The sequence below is a fragment of the Zophobas morio genome, unplaced genomic scaffold (genome assembly GCF_036711695.1).
Source record: "Zophobas morio isolate AGI-343-1 ecotype UQ-CSIRO unplaced genomic scaffold, CSIRO_AGI_Zmor_V1 ptg000044l, whole genome shotgun sequence".
In the NCBI taxonomy this organism is placed as follows: Eukaryota; Metazoa; Arthropoda; class Insecta; order Coleoptera; family Tenebrionidae; genus Zophobas; species Zophobas morio.
Window position 1 is genome coordinate 3,157,044 of NW_026972149.1, and position 19,573 is coordinate 3,176,616.

Consider the following 19,573-nt stretch of genomic DNA (forward strand, 5'->3'; position numbering starts at 1 on the left):
GCAGGTTGACTATCTTATCGGCCAATCAATCCGATTTATTCAGCGTGTAGGGAGCAATTCGCGAATTAGAAATCTTAATTAGTGATAGTTTTCTTAAAGGTAGTTCATTTATATTAGTTACGGATAATTTCATTCATTCCTGTTCGGTTCTTTACATTTATTGGTTGATTACAGATGTGGGAGGAGTGTTCTTGATGCCTAAGACTTTTGCTTTCATTCACTAAAAAGGAATGCTTAAGCTACACGCAACTAGCAGCAACTTTAATAAAAAAAAACGCACCGGAACACTGCACTTAATTTTAAAGTTAACATGACTATATACATGGTGAAACAATTAAATGGAATTATTTTTTCGGTAAGCCAAAGTTATATAATTACAGTCATATTTTATTAAAATTAACTTAATTAATTAATTTAATTAAATGGTAAAACTTGTTTTGATTACTTTTTTCAAAAATTGAAAAAGTTACGTTTTTGTGTTAAATACACCGGCAATTTTTTGAGAAACTTGAATCTCTTCAATTCTTAAAAGTACTATAAACAGAGATAAAGCGAGCTCTAAGGTACAGAACCGTTCGTTTTATTACAAGAAATGGCATTAAATTGTACAGACACTTGGTTTTCACTACTTTTATTGTACTTTCACTGCTGCCGCTTCAATTGCAAGCTATATTCCGTTGACTATAATGTGTTAAGTGATACGCCAATGGTTTTACCCCTTTTGCTGTAACTCGTGTGTTCGAAAAGCTCTCTTGCTTGTGTCAAATTTTCAGCTGTCAACTTGACATTTATGCAAATTAGAAAAATAATATGTCGATGTTCTTGAAAATGAATGTCACTCTACTTTTGCTAAATTGCCGTTTTATGTTAAATTAATTACGGGGCACCCAAGAATAGCGGATCGTATCGGCGCAGATCATAGAAACGGGTATTAAGACAGCATTGTTATCGGTAAGTTCTCGGACTATCCGTATATAGAGCGTGGGAAGAAACAAGATTCCATGATCACATCTCGGGAAAAACTAGTGGAAGGAATCCGCCACCTAATGCAGGATTAGTGTTGGAAAACGTGCACTGCAAAATTAAACGTGCTTTACTTACGTAAAAGAGCCTATTTTGTTACGAAAAGAATCTTATTCCTTGTTAGTGTGTTCCACATAACTTATTTGATTTTTTTTTAATTGAGGAGGACCAAAGAAAACGTTCCCATAGAACCATAAATAATAGTTTTTTTGTCAATAGATAAATAATACAGCGTCTTTGAAAAGGTACATACTTTTGTTACTGTTAAGAATTAAACCGCAGCGTTTTTGTTCGTGGTCAATTTGCAGCGTTTGACGTACCTACTAAAACTGTTAAAATCTACATAAATCAGTCAAGAGAACGGCTTGAGGTTACGATAAAACGTCTCGGTACTAACTTATACGTCTTAAATGTCGCCCGATTTAGTGACGCGGAAAATCACTTCACAATTTGTTGTTGTGGGCACGAGACTAATAATTTTGACGGATGGATAGATATCAGCTGTCTCGGCAGGTGGGCGTTCTGCATGGAGAAATTTATAAATGGGTGATTTTGTGATGTGATTTCAAACCAAATAAACGCCTATAACACCATAAAAAATACCTCGGTTGAAGTCTTTCACCTGTTCAGAGCGACTGAAGCTCGCGACGCTTTCGTCACCAGAGACAGAGCAGCTACCCACAGTTACTTACGATATAGTACTTTGTTTCAAGTTAAAACTACTTGTTAAACTTTACTAAAGAACTCTTCCTGATATTGAGCGAATGACGTCACGACTCATCTCTATGACGTGCCACTAATTGATGAAAAATGGTTTTCACGAATACACCTTTTCGGTTAGGTGGTTACCCGAGCAGGAAAATTTTATGTTCCCCCAATGAGTTAACTGGGCTTCGAAGGGTGCGTATTAAGATGTCAACTCCCCACACGCCTCCCTTTGTCAGAAATTTATAGTCACGTGCCTGCAAGCAATGATAGCTCGGGTCGAATAAACAAATGCATCGTTAACTTTTCCATATTCGAAACGTATTTATACCACATAAGAGACATTTGAGCAGATGTACAATTGTATGATTACGTCAAGGCGCTACGGGATTGACCTGCGGGGGGTAAATAGGATACCGACTTCCCAGGGGGGACCCCATACAATTAAACGCAAACTATGTGGGTGTAAGACCGACGAGAAATGGTCACTTTTGGGTGGCCAGCACTCGGACAAAAAGTGCAGAACTAAATCAAAGTCGTTACTGTTCTTATGACTTTAAAATGCTGATCAACCGTACAAATTTAAACCAACAGAGTTGATTAGAAATTACCGCACATTAAAAACGTACTAAATAAGCTCACTAAAACACGCTTGAAATCTGTAAAAAGGTTACCGGCCATTGACGGCCATTTTAAACTGTCATTTCATTGTTAAAATTCGTGCAAACCAGTCAACAACTTCGTTAACATATTTCTATTACAATGACCGTCGTATGCTATATTGCTTTTAGTAAAATTCTAACAGTGACAAGTGTGGCATTTTTTATCACTATCTTCCAAAGAGCTTCCATTTTGAACACAAGCATCCAAATTTATGAACTACCCTCTGCCATTGAAGGTCAGCCTAGCTCCTTTGACCTGTGAGGAGCAGTATGATCCTTTATGCATAACTTTATGGAACAGGGAACCAAAAATATAGCCTCTTTTGCTCTAAATCAACTCCCATCTTTACGTGGTAGAGGCTGTTTTCACAAACGGAAGCTCAGGTCCATGCCGACCAAAGTCTTCAGTTCCTTGTAAGAGGGCTGCAAAATTTGGAACCAAATACTTCTACTGCGTTAGTACTCGGCAGGAAACCCTGAGGCGGCAAGGGTACGAGAAAGCCAGGCGGTTGCGCGGGCGGGAGGACATATGTATCAGTACCAGTACCTCAACTTGGGTTCTCTGAAGTGCACTTACTGGGTCCAATTCTTTAGGGTTCAACTTTATATAGTAGGTTCACCGCAAATCCGCCTGGTTTACCGGCACCTACTTGTCCGAGGTGCCAATGTTAACGTGTTAGATTCAATGTGTTCTACGAAACTGGTAAAGAACGAGATCGTAGACTTAACTGGACTGAAATCTGACCTAAATCGTCTCCTTTTCGGAATCCGAGACGATTCAGACGTAACGGATTGTGTCTAGGAAAGCTCACGGCTGGCTGCCACATAGTGCAACCTTAAAAATTTCACGAACAACTGATTTCTAACGTGAAACATTTTATGAACGTGTCACCTTTTCTAGGATTTTAACTACTTACGCTAAGGATGCAGAATCTGAGATGATTTAGGCACACTAGAGTATCCGTGACGCCCAAAATGTTCAGAACACGTCGAAACCTCACTCACTCTCACATTTAACAAGAAATTTGCTTTCTATCTGCAGTTTGGGCTTCTTCTTAGTATGTCCCGTTTCTATAAGATACCAAAACTGTAGAAAACGTAGTGAAGTTTAGGTATGCATAGACCGAGAACGCTCCAAAGTTAAAAATCGCACCCTTTTCAGAATTTGAGCCTACCTGTGCTTGCCCGAATGTGTAAGAGGCTAAAAATGTTAAGAACTCACTACATAGCTCTCTCCTCAACGGCGGCCGTTTTCTGAAAGTATTTTTTTTTATAAAATTTTGGTCTAGCATAACCTCAAAATAAAACTTCAATCTTGTATATATTTGTTTGAAGTTATTTTTCAAGAAATAAAACATAAGAGATGATTTTCTTAATTAGCTTGTACGAGTGCACACTTAAATAAAAACGTACATACATAATAATAATAATTGAGGACTTAGATGACAATACGGTTAAAAAAATTTACTAGGCGAGGTAACAGTTTCGCGGTTAAAAAATGCTTTGAGGTGAGGACACAAATCTGTCGGTCAATAGTCAATTCGATTCAATCGATTATTCACCGGCTAAAATCCCACAGAATGACATGGGGATTCTCGTCACTTTTGAAAATTCGCTTCACCTACTTTAAAGGAAATCCCGTTGTAATCTTACTGACTTTGTTAATTTATTTAAGATTTCATTCACAGGAGCGAAGATAGCTAGCAAAAACAACCCTCTCCCTAGTCTCTACATTGTTCTACAAAACTAAAAAAAATCCATGAAAATTTAATCAGACGATGTAAACACCTGTATTAGTCAGTCGTGCGGTATCCGGGAAAGCCGTCTGTTGCTGAATATTATTGCGCTAAGAAATCTGCGTCGGATGCCACAGGGTTTCATGTTCGACTACACGCTGTCATATTTATTCAACGCAGAATTCTACATTAAAAAACGACTAGGAAGTCCACCTAAAAAATTAGAATTATGTTGGGTCGTTGTGTGTGATCCATTTCTCATAATAAATTAATCGCGGTGAAAAACTTCGAGCATACGTAACGGTAGCGCAATGCATAATCTCGCCAAAGTATTAGTCTTGTATTTAAACCGTTATACTTGTTGTTAATTATCACAATTGATAGATTCAAAATGAATGTTTCCTAAGATAAATAAAGAAAATAATTTGCGTGTGAATGTGTTTTATCTGACGGCATAATTGTCAAAAAAAGCGGTGCGTGCAATAAAATTATGTGCGCAAAAAGACTAAAAGGTGGCGCTAGCACCGGCAAAATTTTCCACACTTGCTTGATTCATCGATTTTACGTTTGAAACCTGTTGCTTCGCGAAAAAATGTTCTTTATCGCTACAACCTAAACTGATTTTAATTTAGAACAAATACCGAGTTCGGTGTTGTAAAAAAGAGTAATTGGAGATTTTGGCGTTCTTTTTTAATATACACATGACTGACGTTATGAATGGTCCGGAAAGAAATGTGATATTTTGAAATGAATGGGGTGCTGTTCGACGATATTAATTGCACTATCCCATGAAAGAAGACCAAAATAAAACTCCCACAAGCATTCTTCTGTATGATTTAGAGTTGTGCTCTCGGTGAATTATCTACGCATTAAAAAAACACAATCGCGATTTGAATAATGTGTTTCAAATAGAGCTATCTTTTACACGTTTCTTGTATAAGCTAACTTTAAACAGGCGTATTTCATTTTATAAAATTTAATAATCAAATACCTCCAGCAAAAAATAATTGAAATCGATGAAAAACCCCCCTGACCAATGCAATTACTTCGATTGGAATCGATTATCTGAAATCACGATCAACGTTTTTGTTGTAAAATAAATATTCTACCAATTATTAACGCCTCACTTGCTGCAAATAAAACAAATAAAGTAGCTTGAATATTTGAACTGTACTGTGTCGGCAGTAATTATTGACGATGTGTAAACTATGCAACTTACTTTACTTGACAGGTACTCTAACAAAAAGTGCTTCAGGAACAGTGTAATTAAAAAGTTTTTGCTCGTTATAACGAGAGCTTACAAGTTATTAATAAAGTCGATAACTTGTATTATTGGGACTCCAATGAACGCTCTCAAGTCTCAAATTTCGAAAGTCTTGCCCGTTGGATTTGTCAAAGTTTCGCACTCCCAACTAATTGATCGTTTGATGAATAATAATTGAATCTCCAGCCAATTTTGTCTGCGTTAGTCAGAATTACGACAAATGTTTAACTCCTAGTCACTAGTGCCCATATGGAGCTGAACTCCTGTATTCATAAGACGACAGTTGATAGAAGTCACAACATGGTTGCTTATGGCCAGCTTAGTTTTCTTAACTTATTTTTCAAAATTCCATACAATCTTGTTGTAATGTTGCGCAGTATTGCTGAAATACGACGTTCGTAACTGTTATGTTGGACAATACTGAATATCGGGTCCTCATTTGCAACGTCAGTTCTATGAACCATTCAACATAGATGCACTGGAGTGTGTTTTCGTAAACATCATTCTATAGACCTTGAAGGACATAACCCTCGTGATGTTTATTGAACCTGACGTTATAAGATAAAATTTTTAATCAATTTACATAGTGAGTGATCTTCGCGGTAATTTGACTTTCGTTTGGGTAGACATAAGCCACAAAGATATAGATTGCAAGTTTAGCAAGTTATCTCCATCTAAAGGAATAATTAGCAAAGAAAGATTAGATTACACACAAGCGAGCTTTATTTCTTGCCCGAAGCACTTATTCGTACTTCTGCAAAGTATAAAATATTATCAAGCATTTGTCTTTGGAGATGACTATCTTGAGCAGAACTTTCTGAACAGATACATTTCTAGTGCGTTCTATAAAAACAAATTTGAAATTCAGCAACTACGTGTAAGTGAAATTTTGTCTTCGATGGTAATGCTACATATTCATGTCTCATATAATATGACGGCGGTGACGTCATCCGCGGCATGTCACATATATCAAGCTCTCCAAAAAAACTGAATTCTTAATAACGCTCCATACGGCGTGCCCTTTGAACTTCCACCCTTAAAACTCATCTCGGAAGAAAATAGCTCTTTAGCAAAGTATACCAGCATATTTGTAATTCGTTTGATCACTAAGAGAAAAGATGAGCGATGTATATAAGAGTAAGGATTGAACCTCGAACGGGCGAGGAACGTAAGTGGCAACAGACGCTGTGCGAGTCGAGGGTGTCAGGAGCGAGGCCTCCTTGGGGATTCCCCAAGCAATCTCGGTCGTTTCCTCCCCAAGCGGCAAGACTCAATTAAACTTTAAGATGATATGCAAGCGCCCCACCACCCTTCCCTATTCTTGTGCCTTCACTATGTTCTCGCCGCTTGAAAGACTACCGGTCCATCAGCCAGCCCGACCCGGAATTCCGGAATTTAAACCGGATAACACTAATACACCATATCATCCCTGAGACTAACTCGCCGACCATCACTATAGATTTATGCCGGACCGCACCGAGCTCACACAATCCTGCACCTACTTACGGCGATTCCGGGCAGCGAGGAAGTCCAAATTACTCGACTGGGTGCAGAATAACCTCTAAATACCACTAAGACGAACAAAAGTTGTTAAAAAATAAAAAACGTGACACCTGAAATAGGATCATACTCTTCTTCAGGTTTCAAACGTTATAATGTGGTAATTAGGCAGCACGACTCTTTAGTTGGTGTGACATTTCGTTACATCACGTGTGTCAGCACGTGTTTCCTATTATACACACCGACGTGGTACGTGGTAATTTGACATGTGTTTCTTTCTTGTAAACTATATCTTGAGTATCGAAAACGGACCTAACGCTTGAGTCACGTTCAGGTCAGGTTAGGTCACCTTGTATTTACCAAAATCAAATCGGTAACCTAAATGTGTCTTGTTCCCCTTTTGTATATCTCGCCCTCTTGTGTGTCTACTTGTAACCACAGTGCCAACTGACAGCTATCAACTCCTGCTGGAAATTAATGCTTATCCACGGCGTTAGTGTGACTTAAGTATTAAGGATTTGCAAAGTATCTTCACAAACCGCAACTTATGAATCCGCGAACCTCGCGAAAGAGCCGAGGCAAGAAAATGAAAAAATATTAATGCCATGTATATTAATCCGGTAGGTAGTTATTGAATTTAGGCTGTAAGTTAGTTAGGATAAAGTGCGTAAACAGAAATGACGAAGCGAGATAAAGAAACGAAGGGTCAGGGTGAGTCTCGGAGCAGAGCTCAGTGTTCGTACCGCAAGTGAGTCGCAAGGGGCGTCGCAGTACAGTAACTTTTAATTCCCTATTTACCAGTCTCCTACGGACGGTATAAGCTTTTTTCAGGAATCTGGCATGTTTTTGATTGCTCGGGTCGGACTGGCGGGCCCTCTGCGACTATAACGGCTCCGAATGACCCTCCAAACACCCATAATACCGCTGCTAATGTTTTCTACCTTCAGAATTAACCTGAGGAATACGGATGTTAGTAATTAGAGCTCGAATGCAGTCTTTTCTTTTCCCAACTCAAACCGCATTCGAATTGTTCGATTGTTCAACTGCCTCTGTTGGGGTTACACTGAATTTGTCTTTTGTGAATTGAGATTTAAGAGATCAAACTCTTGCCTGCTCCCCAAATCCTTTAACGAATTTTACTAATTCACACCAACGGCGCACAAAGAGCACCTCATAAATTAATCGACCCTAACCGATATTCACCGACACATAACTCTACACTTATACAGATAACTAATTTACATACCGCTAGAAAAATAGTTATAGTTCTTAAGTAAAACACAAACTATTTATATGTATTTAAAAATATGTTCATTATTTTCGTTTGTGGTCGCATTTATCCCTGTCCTTTGTTCTGTTGTTACGTATTCTAGTTTTAAAACCGCCCATTTCGATTACGTACAGTTTTAAAAACATATAATTCTGGGTTTATGAAAGCAGCCATGTCTGTGGGCCCAGATCGGTGCTAGTCGAGACCTTCGGGAGCAATCGGCCCGCTGTTGTATTACTGTCTAATTCAATGCATTACTGGTGCCTTGTAACTGGTCCCTAGGGCCCTATTGCTCCGTTTGGGCGTTGTGCAATTGTCCGACGCTATCGACGCCATACTAGGCGCCATCAGCCATCTGAAGACGCCAACACATTCGACCCACATACACCCAGACTTTTAATAAAAAATCATACTTCACTACTTTCTCGAACCCTAATACTTACAGTACGTTTGTCAACTACGATTCTCAGTTATATTGTAACTAAACATAATTAATTATAAGTAATTACGTAAAAGCGAGAAAGTGAGCAACGCAGCGTCCCATTTACAATCAAATACTGCCACTTACGCTTCAAGAACATTAGAAAAATATAAACTTTGTATTTGGATGTGTTGGTTTTAATAAAAACGTGATGTCCCACTTGAGGTGGTATAGTCATAAGTACATATTCGCTGTGTGAGAAACAAAACTTTAGTGCTGTTTTGTGGCAATATCGGCTTCTAAGGGACCATTCAAGCATTGTTTCCTAACAATAACATTCCTCCTTACAAACCACGAGAGCGAACCAGCGCTACGAACGACCGAACAACCCTACTAGGAGGACTCCGGAGAAAAACTATTTAAATGTCAACACCAAATTGATAATTCAATTACAGCCTCCCTATAAACGCAAACAAACAATTCTTCGCCGGGTGAATTCACCTCCTTATTTCGTATCATGGTATACACGTGTAATATACATAGAGGGCTTACGTAAGTTACGTAGAAAAAAATTTACTTCGTTTTTGTTCATATGCAACAATAAGCAAATATTTGATTAAAAGCACTAAATGAGACAGAATCATCAAACTTTTCACGTCGAATTGACGTGGATATGACACCACAACAAAAATTTGATAAAAGCATTTCTAACCATCACTAATTCACAATCTCAACAAACTCTAACACTTAATTTATCAAAGTGAATACATTTGGCTTCATCAAAATCATAACCGTGTATTTTACATTACAAAATAACCGAAATCCCTTTGTTATTCAATGAGTCATTAATGTTCACTTTACTTAACGAGTACCATTTACCTATCCGTAGTGGTGTCTCGCGATCTTCATTAGATACATTTACTGATTAATAATTTATAAGTAAGGATATTTTCCTTCTTTTTTGTGTGCTGAGCATACGTAGAATCACACGCACACACAGGATCCACAAGAAAATGAAACTCAGCGATTCAGTTCAGATTCTTCTTAAAAACCAGCTAACGAAAAATTGTGACGTCAAGTGTTTATAAAGAGCACAGATTTGATAGAGCTACGAAATTAAAATTGGTGCGCATAATTTTTTAGCTGTGCCAAGAATATTTCTACAGCATATTTAGTAATTCAACTTTTCAATTATGTCGTGATCCTAGCCCCTCCCACCACTCATATGATTGAAAAGAAGCGAATGAAAATAATATGACCAACATCTGCGTTAAACATTCTATCCCTATTTTTAAATATTTCCACTCTGTGTGATCATTTTTGCTACACTATTTTTTAGAGTTTGAGGGGGAAATACAGGAACTTTCATACAGCATCCTCTGAAAAATTTTTCTTTCAAATCGTATGATCAGTGAAGGGAAAATCAAATCATTTAGAAATCTACTTAAAAAAAATGTTATCTGACGACTCTGCTCAACGAAGTTTTTTTTGATATAGATACAGTGATCTCGTCAAAGGCACATGGCATTTGTTTTTTAAATTTTGTTGCAATTTTTGCATCAGGTACCTATTTTTTAAAATCAATATCTCAATTATTTATGGAAATTCCGGAACGCGGTTTCCACCACTGTTTGCAGCTTACGAAAATCTAGACATCGTATTATACAAATTGTAGACTTTTTCTGTTGGAAATGAGATACAGTAAAAAGAACAAATAAAGTCGACAATGTGTATGATACGACATTGACTTTTAAAGATCTAAAATATTTCAATAAATTAAAAAAAAGACGATGATAAACCATTTTTAACAAAACTTGTATTTTTAGAGAAAGTTGTGAACAAGTTATATTTAAAATTTCACAAGAATAAGTCTGTTAATAACGGAGATATTACATTTTGAATGTAATTGAAAATCCTATGGGGCCACCGTGACAACTGGCCTTAATATGATATAATATTCGTATTCTGGGGTGTTAAATTTTCCCTACTTCCACACAATTAAAAAACAAAATAGCGGTTAACACGGACACTAAACCTATCGTTCCTATTTGTTAGAAAACGTATGTCTTGAAACCGGACGCTCACTTGTGCTTTAGCATAAATATTTTTGGGTTACGGCAAATGAGAAAGTTAAACGTTGATACATAGGACACAAATTTGTAATATATTTTACATATCGAGGGTGGTAAGAAGCTAATTACGAACGAAGTTTACACACGAGCGAGCGTAGCGAGCGAGTGATGTAATGAGTTCGTAATTAGCTTACCACCAGAGTTGTGTCATATACTTTTTCTACGATCTATATTGAAGAATCACTTTCAGAAGAATTTTTTTTGGGAAAGCAAATATTTATAATTGCTATGGAAACTACCCAAACAGGCACGTAATATATATATATTACATGCCTGTTCATTCATTACATGCCAGTGGGTGTAACTATGGTTTTACTATGAGGCTAGACAGTTCGTAATTCATGGATTACTATGAGAGAGTAGAAAAAAATATTAATCTGGTGATAAACCACAAGTATTGACTGATCTTTTAATTTTTAGGGGAAATGAGCAATTACTTTTTTATAAAAAATTTATCATGCTTATGATAACTGAAAAACATCTACAAGATTTCAAAGCATTCGAATTTGCAGATTTAAAATTAAATTGCAAAATGTTTTATAATTTTGACTTTTTGATTCCAAAAATCTGGACGTTTCGAGTAAAAATTCATAAACTACATGTGTAGGACTATGTTATTTCATACAATTTAAAACCCATTTACTATATACAATTTTCAAGTGACGTCAATACATTATTGGTGGGATGATTAGACAAATTTTGGTTAGTGTTTTACAATGTACATGATATTCCTAATATAAATACAAAATTGGACAATCTGTCTAATAAAAATCCGGGACGGTAGACACGCGGACAGACGGACAGACAGACAGACGGAAACGAGACACCTATTTCTTCGTACCCTAGGTGTCATGAAAGGTCGAGAAAACGTAAAAGTTAAGAGTCGGCTTACCCTCGGAAAGTATTGTATTAGGGTCCATCTGGTGAATGGCTATTTGCATGTTTTCTCGACGCTTCATGACCCTTAAAATACGAAAAATAAGTTTCCCGTTTCCGTCCGTGTGTCTGTCGTCTATTTGTGGCGATTTATGTTAAATTTTGTATGCATTGTAGGATTATCGTGTAAAACGGTAACCAAAATTTGTTTAATCATCCCATCAACACTTTGATGACATTACTTCAAGTTTTTTATAGTAATACATATCATTTAAATTTTCTAAGATATTCGACCTCTGTACTTGTGGTTTATGACTCCGCCTTGAAAAACTTCTAAACAGTTAAAGCTCCAGAAATGGAACTTAAATAAGTGCTTTCAAAGTCTAAAGCTTAATAATTATTATATTTTTCCACTGTTTTTCTTTATATAAGCAGTCGTCTTTTCACAACAAGAAACTCAAAGCATGTTTAAAATGATACATTTTAGTGGTGAAATGGATTCTGCAATTATGCTCCGCCCCTAGAGGTCTGACAATGACTGAAAAACTAATAATTTTTGACAATTGAAATCGGTGCTGATATAGGTGGGACTTAATCTTTGGCATTCTTTTTTATATATTACATATAGTTTTCTTTGAACTTCACAATGACTTAAGAACTTGTTTCACATAGTAATTTTTTGTAGAGAAATAAGGATTTTGCAATTAAAGTCCGCCCCCTCACTCACGACGAATAGAAAAAAATCATCACAATTGAAATAATGGGTGGGTGGGTGGGGCTTATATTTTACCTTTTTTTTTTCTTAATAACGTAGTCTTCTTTTTACAACAATTGAGTCAAATATTTCTAAAATCTTGCTCCTGGATGATTAAACACACTGTATCTTTACAATCAGTACGTTGATATCTATACCTCAGAATTGTTTCTGAACTTTTAGACAACTTTTACAAAAGCTCCATTTTTCAATATGAAAATTGTTAATGGTTGTTTAAAAGTAAAAACTCTAACTTTTTATATTCAGTACTTACAATCAGCTTCCCTACAAAAGAACTGAATTTTAATATACTATTTTCTACGATCACCACTGTAAATCGTTAAGATCACACAACTCGCTAATCATGTATGCCTGTCCTTACGCACAGCGTGCGTAAGGAAAGCAGATCGCACAGTTAGGGATTTTTCGATTTATTCAATTTAGGTTGGTAGTGAAAATGACAAGACGGACAGGCAAATACAAAATTGTGAAGCACTGTCAGCGTTACTGTTAATAAAAGAGGCATAATCAAAGAATTTGAAAACAAGAAAACGAACAAGGTAACATTTATTGCAAAAAATATCAACATTTCTCTCTTTTTACGGATTTTATTTAATTGTAGTCTAAAATGTCTAGCGATAGTGATGAATTAATGTGCACGCCGCCGGAAATAATTGAAAAGGCCAAAACGGCTATCGAAAATCTATTGCCAAAAAAGTCGCGTGATAGGTATGAAACCGTCTACCACAAATTTATAGAGTGGAAATTAAAAAATAAAGTAAATTCGTTGTCAGAAAACGTAATGTTGGCATATTTTGAAGAGTTGTCAACTACAATGAAACCATCTTCTCTTTGGGCGATATATTCAATGTTAAGGGCTACAATAAACATAAAACATGACAAAATCAACATTGCCACTTATCCTAAATTAATAACTCTACTAAAAAGAAAAGCAGATGGCTTTAAGAGCAAAAAGTCAAAAACTTTAACAAGCAAAAATATAAATGATTTTTTACAAAATGCTCCAGATACGCAATATCTATTTATGAAGGTATCTCACATCTATGTTATAACCTCATAAATATAACATTTTGTTTTAGGTGGTTCTTATCATTGCGGTTAGTGGTGCATGCAGAAAACAGGAATTGCGAAATATTAAACCTGAACATGTGCAAGATACTGGAGAATCATTAATTATCACCATTCCTGATTCAAAAACAAAAACTCAACGTTCTTTTGTTGTACCTAAAACTTTTTATCCAACTTGTAAGAAGTATATGAACTTACGTCCTTCAGGAGATGATACAAAATCACTACCTTTTTTTTTAAATTACATAAACCAAAAATGCACCAAGCAGTGTGTCGGCATAAATAAGATTGGTAGTGTACCAAAAAATATAGCAGAATATCTTGGTTTACCAGATCCAAAACAATACACCGGTCATTGTTTCAGGCGATCGTCTGCCACCATCCTAGTTGATGCTGGTGGTGATTTACTAGCATTAAAAAGGCATGGTGGATGGCGGTCGTCCTCGGTAGCTGAGGGCTATGTAGATAATTCAGTGAAAAATAAAACCGACAATTCACTAAAAATCGCATCTGCGATAAACAACAGTCCTACTACATCAAATAATCATGTCACTATTTCAGAACATAATGTGACTGCATCCTGTAGTCAGAGTACAAGTAGCCACAAAACTAATACTACCGACCATTCCCTTGTGTTTAACAACTGTTCAGTGACAATAAACAATTACTACAAATAATTACAATATCTAATAAAACTAAAATATTAATGTTTATGAATAAAATGATAGAAAATATGTTTTTCTTTGTCTGTGCTCGTAGAAAAAGTATAGTACATAATTCGAGTTGTAAAGCCCTTACGCACTCATGGAAATACGCACTCGCCGCTTCGCGGCTCGTGCGCAACTTTTTCCATTCGTGCGTAAGATGCTTCTTACAACTCTTATTACGTAATATACTATTACCGTTGATAATGTGCTGTAAATATATTTTACAATGTCGACGGTTTATACGGATATGCTTGTGATGCATGACCATCAGGCCCTGGAAGTTAAGTTATTAGGTTTTAATTTGGTTGTTACAAAAATACGATTTCGTCTTCGACTGACCGTTTGGTGACACATATGATCTCGAGGTTGTGAAAAATGCAAAATTGGCCACTTCCGGGCGTTCCACTAATTTATAACTTGCAGCTAGGCAGCCACCTGCACAAAGAGCTGCCGCCTGAGTTTTATTCAATAAAATATGTATGCTTGTACAGGGTGATGCAAAAAAATATTAATGACTCAATTAATTTTATTGATCTGAAATAAGTGTCAAATAAAGGATGAAACATCTGCAATGCCAACATAATTATGTTAAAAATAAATTGCACGGGCTACTAGTGGATTTTTCTACTATTTGGTATGGCGTATTAATACGTAATGGTGTTAAATAATTCTTGCAATTGAACGACACTTCGTCATTGTTATTGGACTACTTTTGGTCCTCGTATTGAATAATACCAACTCTAATGTCATAAATCTGGCAGTTCAGCCGAAGCACATGCAATAAAAACGTAGACATTTTATTTTTCTCACATTTTACATAAAATATAACCTTCAAATATAATTTCATTGTAGAATAACATCAATAACCCGAGCATGTCTGAATCCCTTGATTAAATTGCCGTTTACATAAAAAATCTGCAGTTATCTGCTCTGTTTGTAACTCAGAACGTGTCTTTCATTAAATATTGTTTCTAAAAGAACGCCTCAACGTTAATTAAAAGTTAAAATTTTTAAAAATTTTTAAAAATTATTTTGAAATGACGTCACCAGTTTTCCGGAGGGGATCGACGTATAAATTTTGATGATTAGGCGAAACTGTTTTCGAAAATGTCGTGTTCTTTTTATTGTAAACAAATTGGTTTGAAAAAGTGATGCAGATTATGCAGGAGAGTGCACCCATTGTGAACACATAGTGTGATCTGTGTTCGATTTATTTTGTGTCATGCCACCAACGGCGTAGTTGTGCCAGAGATCCAGCGCCAGGGGTTCTAGCACCCTTCTGTGTTGGTCTCTGTCTTATACATCGAGCGGTAGGGGGTACATTATACTTTATAAAGCAATACCGCAGACCACATTGACTTATTAAATTGTAAAATCTTCTCTACTTTCGCGGTGCGCAAAACGAATAAATTCAATGTAAGTGATAAGTTCATGCATTAGATCACTTTTGTTATATATTTTGAATTTGAATCGACACGAATTTCATGCAGCAAATGATAGCGATTTCCGTGAATAAAAGCTGGCACGTGATCCAGTTACTGCACCTGCTATTGGTGCCGTTTTAAAAATGATATCACTATTACTATCCCTAGGCGTTCCTGATGTCGGCTCTTTGGGTTTGTTATCACAATTACGAAATGATCATTATCAAAATCAATTACTTTCGCATTGATGGAGGTCTGGCTTCGCTAAATCTTTCTCTGTCATCTAGATATAAATAATTTTACATCTCGAAGGAACAGAATAATCTCGTATTTTTACTCAAGTGATTTGTAGGTCTGTACACGTGTTGATTTTATGATCTTGCGTGTGCTTGCACAGATATAGCCTTTTTAAATATTAACAAAACAAGGTGGGGAAGTCGTTAAACTTTTCCTGCGAGAAAATAAGACAGCATGACAAAATCACAAAAGCGCTTTTACTCTCACAAATTTGCATTTTATACATATTGATTCTCTTACGCTCGCTGCCAGTACTGAGTCGTTTAATCTACAAATTAAAGACTAAGTACGGCATCAGGGTGATATCGGTTAGACCCCACCTCTGACAAGCATATCGCATAAAATTAATTTGTGTAACATACATCCGCCAATAAACCTATTCAAAACTTAAATATGCAGAGACTTTCTGTTAAATCGATTTTGGTGCTCGTATTTTAGTTTGAAATGTTGTGTGTCACTAAGTTTCAATTAAATCAGGCAAAAGCTAGAGAGAATGGCGTACACTGGACATAACAACATTTTACACTTAACATGTCCGCGAATTTTCAAACTCTGCACTCGTCACATGGTCCTCTGCTCATAATTAACTCTACTAATGCAGTTTTGTGTACATGTTCCCTCGATATCCCCCCATTCCGCTTTCATTTGTATTTTATACTGCTGATTTAGAATGACATTACTTCAACTACTTTGATATACGCCACCACCGGCTTTAAACTTCAGCCTTTAAATTTAACCTATGTATTATGCATAACACTATACATGTCCACCAACGATTTCGTTTACTTCTAACCAGAACAAGAAAAATCAAACAGAAAAATTTTATGAAAAAATTGGTCAAGATTGCCTCTAAACTACAACCAAACAAATCTAGTTGCTTCGAAAAATTATAAAATTTCATTGTGATAAATTAGTTTTATTTTTTAATAAGATATGAACCAGTTATACAGATGCGTATGGTATTTGTCATGAGTCCTTAGTAAAGTCCATAAGTGAGAGGCGGCACGTTTTCATGATCTACTTCGATCGTATAATAATCGCAACCCTTTATAAGTGAATCACTAAGTTCACAGTCCTCGGTATCTAATTAATTATAAGAGATAGAAAAAAGTCAAGGGTTAAATTTGGACGGTTTTTTGAGCAGTATAGAAAAACATATTTTCGACTATAAAAAGTGTTTTCTTTTTGAGGCACACACAACTTCGTTTGTTTAAATTGAACACCTTACATATTTTTAGATACTCTCATTAGCCCCTTCTTAGGCTTTATTGTCATTTATTTTTGAAATTCCGTTGCGACGTTGCCATGTAATTCCGATTTTCTTAAATTTTTCAGCAATGCAAGGGTTCACAAAAATATCGTACCAGTGTTACTTTTAGATCTGTGTTGCAATATTTTATGGAGAGATAAACACAAGTAAGCACTTTGTTATACTATCGATTAAATCAATAATTAAAGAAGTAAAAAACCAGAATAACTATCAGCTTTAAACATCCAAAATACTTAATAAAAGAGAAAGACAACAAAAATTGAATACGATGGAGTAACATCGATATTTGAAAAATGTAATTATTTTTTTTTTATAAACACTCTGTATAATAAGATTCAATTTTATTTATACCAGAACAAAGCGAACACCTTCATTTATCTTTTTTACAGAATATTGTACCACAGATTTTAAAAATAACCATCCGAAATTCAAAAAACTTGGCATGACGTGGCAACGTTGTATCAGGATTTCAAAAATATACATATTGATTTTAGTGTTTATGGTAATAATTCTGAAAATTATATGCCAATCTTTGTGACCGCAGCGCGCAACTGACCCTTGCTTCTCAGGTGGCTTGCAATCGTTGGATTAGGATCACCTGCACATTTTTTTGACCGCGGCACGCAACTGACCCATGCCCGTTTTACACCTAAAATAGATATATAATTTCACAACCAATTCGGAGATTATTGTTTGTCTCATAAAATCGCCAACAGACGACAAGATAGACAGACAACAGATCTATTTTTTGATACTTTAAGGGTCATGAAACATCGATAAAACATAAAAGTATCCATTCGCCGTAACGATGGGCCGTTTTACAAGACTTCCTTAACGTATGCTCGTGAAGTAAAAATTTTTATATTGATATAAAATGTTATTACGCAATGTTGATGTTTTTTACAAAGATCTGGATGTCTAGGGCAATCAATTAAAATGGATTCATAAACCACAAGTACAGAAGTATGTTATTTTATAAAATTAAACAGGACTTATTACGCAAAATTTTGACATGACGCCATCAAATTTTTGGTGTGGTTGATCAGACAAATTGTGGCTAGCGTTTTACCATGTAGACGATGTTACTAAAGTATACATAAAATTTTACAATAATTTCGAGACGACAGGCAGACAGAAGACTCATTTTTGCGTACTCTAGGGGTTATGAAACATCGATAAAACATGAAAGTAGTGGTTCATCAGATGGACCCTATTACAATGTTTCTTTAGCTTAGCTGAAGTGCGTTTCCTGGTTTATATATTTAGATATGTATAAATAAAATATTATTATACAATTTGGATTTTTTGTACAAATATGGATACCTAGGGTAAACAATCAAGGCGGATTCATGAACTACAAGTATTATAAAATTTAAATAGCATTTACACGGCATTCACAACATTCATGTCATCCATGTGTTTTATTAACCCATTAACCCATACTTTACAATATTTACAAAAAATCAAAATAATTGTTGATACAGATGATAGACAGACGACAGTCAAGGAGATCTATATTCTCGTATTCTAGGGGTCAGGAATCGTCTGGAAAACATGAAAGTAGCCATTCGCCGGATGAACCCTACTACAATACCTTCTTAGCTTATCATTATGAAGTAAAAATGATTACAAAGTCATCTTTCCGATTTTTGAATTTATTCTATAACAGATTGCCTTTGCAGCCGTACGGACAATGTAAAATTTAGTTAAAGCACTTAACAAACAGGGTAAAATGTCCTTCAGTACTAGGCAATCTGAAGCTCAAGTGTTGATTTATGTTTAGTACATCGAAAGAATGTCACATAGAAATTAGTTTGATTTAACTGAGTTTGTCTTCTCAAAACAAAACAAAATTATTAATTAAACCACAATCGAACGAAATGTTGTGAATATTATAATTATTATTTTCTTGTCCTTAATTTGACTAATAAAAAATTTGTAATCGTGGAATCGTACACCACACATATAGGAGTATAGAACATAGAATTCTTTGCAATGACGTCGTCAAATTGTTGGTGGGAACGATTCGCAAAATTATGGTTATCATAGAAAATTTGACAGCAATCGGTCCAGCAGTTTCGGAGATTACGTGTCTAATAAAATTGGATACACGCACCAGACAGACAGACAGACGGAAACGGAAGACTACTTTTTCGGTCTGTAGGGGTCATGAAACGTCGAGAAATATAACTCTTACTTCCTTAGCTTACGCTCGGGAAGTAAAAATATGTAAAATTATTTATTCAGAACTTCTCACGATCCGGGCGAACCCCCAGTAAAAAATTATTTAACACGACATGAGCGATTTTCTGATGAGAATAATTAAATAAATCGAGTTAATGTTGAACTTACCGCAACGGCTTGCTAAAATTTCGGCTTTGAAATTTCTGAGATGATTTGTAAAATTTGATTCAATTTTGTGTTGTTTGTTAACCCGTGAAAT